Source organism: Chamaea fasciata, unplaced genomic scaffold (genome assembly GCF_029207755.1).
Source record: "Chamaea fasciata isolate MVZ Bird 193981 ecotype frontalis unplaced genomic scaffold, bChaFas1.0.hap1 SCAF_12, whole genome shotgun sequence".
Taxonomy (NCBI): domain Eukaryota; kingdom Metazoa; phylum Chordata; class Aves; order Passeriformes; family Sylviidae; genus Chamaea; species Chamaea fasciata.
In genome coordinates this window covers 119,587-125,784 of record NW_027094097.1, presented here as the reverse complement: position 1 = coordinate 125,784, position 6,198 = coordinate 119,587, and the positions used below count along the sequence as shown (strand labels likewise).

Genomic DNA, 6,198 nt, shown 5'->3' with positions numbered 1-6,198 from the left:
GCGTCCGTCTCTGCGTCTCTTGGGATAAGTCATCCCGATGGCATCTTGTTCCTGCAGGGTTCTCTGAGCCTGGCCAGCTCACCTTCCGTCTCACCTCGGTCATCTCATTCCGAGTTCTCTGGACCCTCAGGGTCGTTCTTCTTGCCCAGAGTTTTCTGTCCCTGTTGCGTCCCCTCGTTTGTCCTGTGCTGTGTCACGGGTGTTGGTGTGTGTTTGGCCCGGAGCTGCTCTGCCTTGCTGCTCAGTCTGGGTGTAGGGGTACGAGGGTAATAGTCCTGGGGGCTTGAAATTTGTGATGTGGGGTGTGGTTAGACTGTAGAGGGTATTCCTAGATTGCCACAAGATGTGTGGAGCTGTCAAGGTATCCTGCAGCACTCTGACTTTTGTCCTGACTCTGTTTCAGATGCGGAGAGATGAAATCTGTGGCAGAGCCCCCCATCCTGGGTGAGGGGCTCCCCTGAGAAGATCGATCGCTATTCAAGGTGAGAGTCACACATTTCACATTTATTGGCACTCCAGTGCAGGCCACCTGCGTTTACAGCTTCAAACAAGTGAGTCCCTTGGTAACCCCCCTGGGCAGCAGCTGGAGCCTGCTCCGGGCTGGGCTGAGGGAGCAAACACTTGTGGCTGACACAGCTCCACACTGAGGGTGCTTGGGAAAACACCTGCCTTGTCCTGGATTGTTTTTTTTTTTGAGCTTTTGACAAGGTTTTAATCATCACCTTGGGAAAAATAAATGGTAAGGACTGAAAACATGAGAGGCTGGCAGGTTATACGCACGAAAGACAACTTTTTTTTTCTTAAATATTTGTGCAGCCTATATCTTAATTTTGAGACTCTTTTTTGGTCAACTTTATTGTAAAACCCCCTTATTTTCAAGTTAGCTGCTTCAATAATGAATTTGTTTTACAAATAGCCGCTAATGTCCGAAGGTTAAAGCACTAACACCAACATCCCACCTCTTTTTTTTTTGCAGCAAAATTTTATCTTTACTAAACTTGAAACTTGATGTTTTTGCAGGTAGTAAGTTAAAGAAGGTGTTTATCTGCCCATCACTGATAGTCAGGGTCATGAAGAAATTGCTCTAGTGTTCTAAAATAAATGCAGATTTTTAGGCCTCTCCCATTCTCTCTGACTAGCAGCATGTGAATTGATTTTTGATCTCCTTTCTGTTGGTGTCTGTGGGTTTTAAGCGGTATGGAGAAGGTGTCTGTGGACATGGCACCCAGGGAATGGTGCTGGGAAGGGCAGGATGGAAAGGAGCTGCTCAGGAATCCAGAGCAGCAGTGGAGTGGGAGCTGGTGCTGCTGCCTCAGTCACACCCTCCTGGACAGTCTGTGCAGTGATAATATTCCTACTTTCCTTCCTGAACCTGGGGTTGGAGGAGAACACGAGTCTTGGCATTGATGGAAAGGGGAACTCGAGGGAAAAACTGCTGTTTGTGTCCTTAGAGAGCAGTGGGAAGAGCCTGGGAGAAATCCTGGCTGGCTGAGGGATCCTTGTGTCCCCTCGGGAATAAATCCCTGCGTCTCCTCAGCCCTGCTGGTTTGCAGTAGCGTTTGTACACCTTTCGCTGCAGCTGTGGTTCTTAATAACTGGAAGTCCAGGGATTCTGGGCGATTCCCATAAGTTCTCCTGTTTTGTAGGAGCTGCACGGTGAGGTCAGCATTCTGAGGGAGGCCCTGGCACAGCTGCCAAGGGCAAGGAACGTGGAGCATCCCGGGGCTTCTCCCGCCCGAGTTTCTCCCGGAGCGTGCTGCGTGTCGTGCCGGATGTTTAACCCGGGTTTGGGGTGTTCTCCTGCAGTCCCAGCTCTAACTGCTGCCCCTGAGCCCCGGCCTTGCTCTGTCCCAGCACTGAACCTGGCAGGTGGGTGTGCTTTTCCAGCCCTTGAATCCCACGGGCAATCCCAGATTCCCGGAGCTCCCCGAGGCACAGCCTGGCCTCCCTCCCTGGGAGCTGCACCTCAGTCTGCCTGGACCAAGGCCATCCTGTTTGAGACTTTATTCCTGTTGCTTTTCCTCTTGCAGGTAGTTGGCGAAAAGGAGAGAGCCAGTAGGAAGTGAAGCCACTGGAAGGCCTTATCCCAGTCCAAGGTTGGATGGGAGTAACTGGACCTGTTGAATTCCCATTTCCCTTTAAATCAGAGCAGAGGAAGCAGATTTTAAATCATCATTCCATGAACTTTCACCAACTTCATGACTCTTGCAAAAGTTTTCAATGTTAGAAATTCCTGAGCTTGTTTTCCAGGCAGGCTTGGATTTGGATGTTATTCCTTCCTTTTAATTGAAGGAATAACTCTGATTTTCTCTCTGATTTTAGTAAGGGAATATTTATTTATTCCAATTTTCCATCCTAATTGGAATTTTTGTACCTTGTAGAGCACATTTCCAAGGAAATTTACCCAATTACTGTTGGTAAATCAGCAATTGTCCAGCACCATCTCCACAAAATTCTGTGAATTCCCAAGAAAACTTTGAAGTATTTATTTGCCACAATTCGTCTCTTTGTAAAGTTCAATTTACTGCATTTTTAATTACATAAATGCCATTAAAACCTGAATCCAGGCCTAGCTGCTGTTCCTTGGACACAAGGGGCTGGTTCTTTCCTACCTTGGCACATTTGGATGTTTGTCCAAAATGAGCTTCCCACTACAATAGAATTTGTTTCCGAGCAAAAGTGGGAATTGTCTAGAAAACCTTCTGTTCTGGGGGGCACTGGGTTTGTTTCCCTTATTGCTGCATAATTGAGGAAAGCCATGGCGCTTTTTTAGGCAGTGGCAGGAGGTGAGAGCTGCGTTTATTTAATTTTGTATTTTATTTTTTGTTATTTTTGTATTTGTGTGCTCTTTTGTTGTGGTTTTTCATGTTGCGTTTTGTGGTTTTTCAAAGACTTTTTCTTCAGTTTTTTAATTTTTATTTTTTTTCTTTAGCTATTTATTTACTTGTTAAAACTACTTTTAGTTTTTTATTTTAATTTTTTGTTTAAATTTTTTTTCCACTTTTTTGTGACTTTCAAATTTTTTTCTTTTGGTATTTTAATTTTATTTATTATTTTCTATAGTTTTGGTTTATTTTTTTATGTTTTCTTTGTTCCTTTTTTTTTTTCCCCATACTCTTTCTTCCCCCAGGCGCCTGGGGGTTTGGCTGTTGGCAAGAAAGATGAGAAATGACCTCGGTGCCCGCTGGACGTCCGGATGTCATAGAGAGCGCAGTTGGCAAAAGCTCTGTATTTTCTGCTCCATAAAACTCCTGAAGGGAGAAAGCTGTGACCACCGTGGTGCCGTTTTTTCCTTCCCAGCCCCGACCAGGTCTCCTCCTACCCGTGCACAGTGTTACCAGCAGCAGCCTGCTGTCCAGGCTGTCGAGGCGTATTTCAGAGGGAGCAATAAAAACAAAGTAGACGTTTTATTTTGTAACTCTCCGACCCTGCTTGTTTATTAGCAAAGAAATCCAAAACAAAGCGAACAAAAAAAAAAACCCCAAAATAAAATCCCCCGCAACCCACAAAAAAACCCCCATACAGATAGAGAAAATATGCCCATATTATTTAAATAAAGATTAAAACTTTACCCCTTAGAAAACCAGGCTCATTTAATTCAAATTAATTGTGTTTCTGATGTGTTAGGTTCATGAATTCATCTAGTGTAAAATATCGTTTAAAATATAAACAAACGAATTTAAAAAATAATGAAAAAGAAAAATAACAAAAAGTATAGGATATGAAAAATAATATCAATAAAAAATACACAATATATTATTACATACTACACGTTTTATAAATATATATAATATACATAATATAAACATCTATAATGTACATAATCATATTTAAATGAAATGTATTATTATTTATAACATTATATAATAAAGAATAAATTATTTTATCTGTAACTTTCTATATTTAATATCTATAATAAATATAATAGTATAATAAACATAATACATGATGTATAATGTCCATAATATAAAAGATGAATTGTAATGATGAATGTAAATATCAGAATCACAAAAATATATTGAAATAGAGCCTGAACGAAAGGCTTTTTTGTTTCGGTCTGGTTGCTGGCAGGGCTGTCGCAGGTGTGCTCGGGGGTCTTTTGGGCCATTTATTCCGGAGGCTGTTCGCCAGGGCATTCCTGGGCACGTTCGTTTATGGCTCCGCTCCGCGCCGCCGCGCGGCAGTGCTGCCACCGCGTGGGCAAACAGCGGTACTGCAGCTGTCCCCCGTGCCCGTCCTTCATGATTTGTGCGGCAATGCTGCCACCGTGTGGGCAAACAGCGGTAGTGCAGCTGTCCCCCCCCCCGCCCGTCACGCCTGATCTGTGAGGCAATGCTGCCACCCTGTGGGCAAAGAGCGGTAGTGCAGCTGTCCCCCCCCCCGCCCGGCCCGCCTGATCTGTGTGGCAATGCTGCCACCCTGTGGGCAAAGAGCGGTAGTGCAGCTGTCCCCCGTGCCCGTCCCCGAGGCGCGTGGCAGCCCCGCACTGTGAGCTCGGGGGCGGCGCTGCCGCCCGCCCGCCCGCAGCTCGGGGCCGAAAGGGAGGGAAAAAGGCAAGGAGCCCGGGCGCGTGGCAGCCGGCTGCCTGCGCGCGCCACCCGGACCACAGAGCAGTCCGGGCGCGAATTTCCGCGGCGTTTGCGGGTGTGCGGACGCGGGATGGGGGCGCAGCGGCGCCGCGGGCGACAGTCCATTCAGTCAGGCGCTTGTCCGAGCAGCCGAGGGGTCATATTAGTGGGTTCCACTATCAAGATGGCGGCGAGACACGAAGCGCCTGACCTTCTAAATAAGGCGGCAAAAAAGGCGGGAAAAAATAAGGACCCTATAGGCGTTTAGCCAGATGCCTGCACGAAACCCCGACAACGGCGCCGCCGGGGCGCAATTTTCCGCGGCGTCTCCAGGTGTGGGGACACGGGTCGTGTGCTCAGCCGCGCCGCGCTTGCGTTCAAATTCGCGGATTTAGTCAGGCGTCTGTATAAACACCTGCCGGGGGCCTATGCCGAGACGCCAAGAACATGGCGGCCGGGACGGAAGTGGCCTCAGCCACAACAAAAATGGCGGAAGGCAAAAGCGGAAGTCACGCGACCACCCTCACAAAATGGCGCCCAGGCGCGAGGCGCCCGACCTTCCAAAAAGGGCGGCAAAAAGGGCGCGAAAAAATAAGGACCCTATAGGCGTTTACCCAGACGCCTGCACGAAACCCCGACTACGGCGCCGCCCGGGCGCAATTTTCCGCGGCGTCTCCAGGTGTGGGGACACGGGCCGTGTGCTCAGCCGCGCCGCGTTTGCTTTTAAATTCGTGGATTTAGTCAGGCGTCTGTGTAAACACCTGCCGGGGGCCTTAGCGGTGCCGCAAAAAAGATGCCGGCGGAACCGGAAGTGGCCTCAGACGCAACCATGATGGCGGCAAGGAAGGGCGGAAGGCTCGTGGGGCTCGTCGCGGCCGAAAATCGCCGAGTGCAGCTCACACCCTGCAATGGCAAAAGCTGTTTTATTAAAACTCAGCCGAGAATTTTTCTCTTATTTCCAGGTCACAGGATATACTGAGGCTGAGAGGGATCCTAAAATCTGACTCTCAAGTGGACGGACCGTTTGAGAATCGAACTCAGCACCTTGGCATTACCCGGACTCTGCTCCAAGCAGCTGAACCAATCTCTGCATTATGGGGATGGACCTCCATAGGATGGCAACGCTTGGCCCCACTAAGGTAAGTGCAGTGCCGCCTTCTCTGCCAAAGCTGCTTCACACACCAGCCCCTGGAATGGCTCGAGGGCAGAACTGGCTGGCAGGTCACGACAGCACAAAGCTCTTCCAGTGACGCTGATTTCCTGTCCTTTCCAGGATTTACCCAGCAGCTGCCGTAAAAGTACTCACACAAAGTCTCTTTCCGGGCGGAAAGGAGCAGGACAAGTCCTGAGGCTTCCCTTCTTCCACGGCCAAAGCTCTGCAGAGAGGCAGGGCCGGTCCCACCCGCACAGGGGCGTTTCCTGCAGGTGAGTGTTGCCGGGCCAAAATGATGGCAGCTGCTGAGGCCGGGGCTGCTTTTCTGGCCGGAGGCCTCGGTGCCCCCCCGTGCCGCCTGCAGTGTCCCTCGGGGTTTCCTGCAGGTGTCCCGGGTGCCCGGAGGCGCAGGGAGGAAGGAGGCCGGCAGCCCCAGCGGGGCCAGCAGCCCTGGGATGATGTGCAGGGAGGAGCTGT

At 49.3% G+C, this 6,198-nt stretch overlaps 1 long non-coding RNA gene across 1 annotated transcript; it reads left to right on the top strand.

Moving 5' to 3' along the window:
• Positions 1 to 412: 412 nt before the first annotated feature.
• LOC136295918 (uncharacterized) lies at positions 413 to 3,271 on the top strand. The gene is made up of 4 exons (XR_010722840.1): positions 413 to 482; positions 1,647 to 1,869; positions 2,031 to 2,096; positions 3,131 to 3,271. It is a non-coding gene; the product is annotated as an uncharacterized lncRNA (long non-coding RNA).
• The last annotated feature ends 2,927 nt before the right edge of the window (positions 3,272 to 6,198 follow it).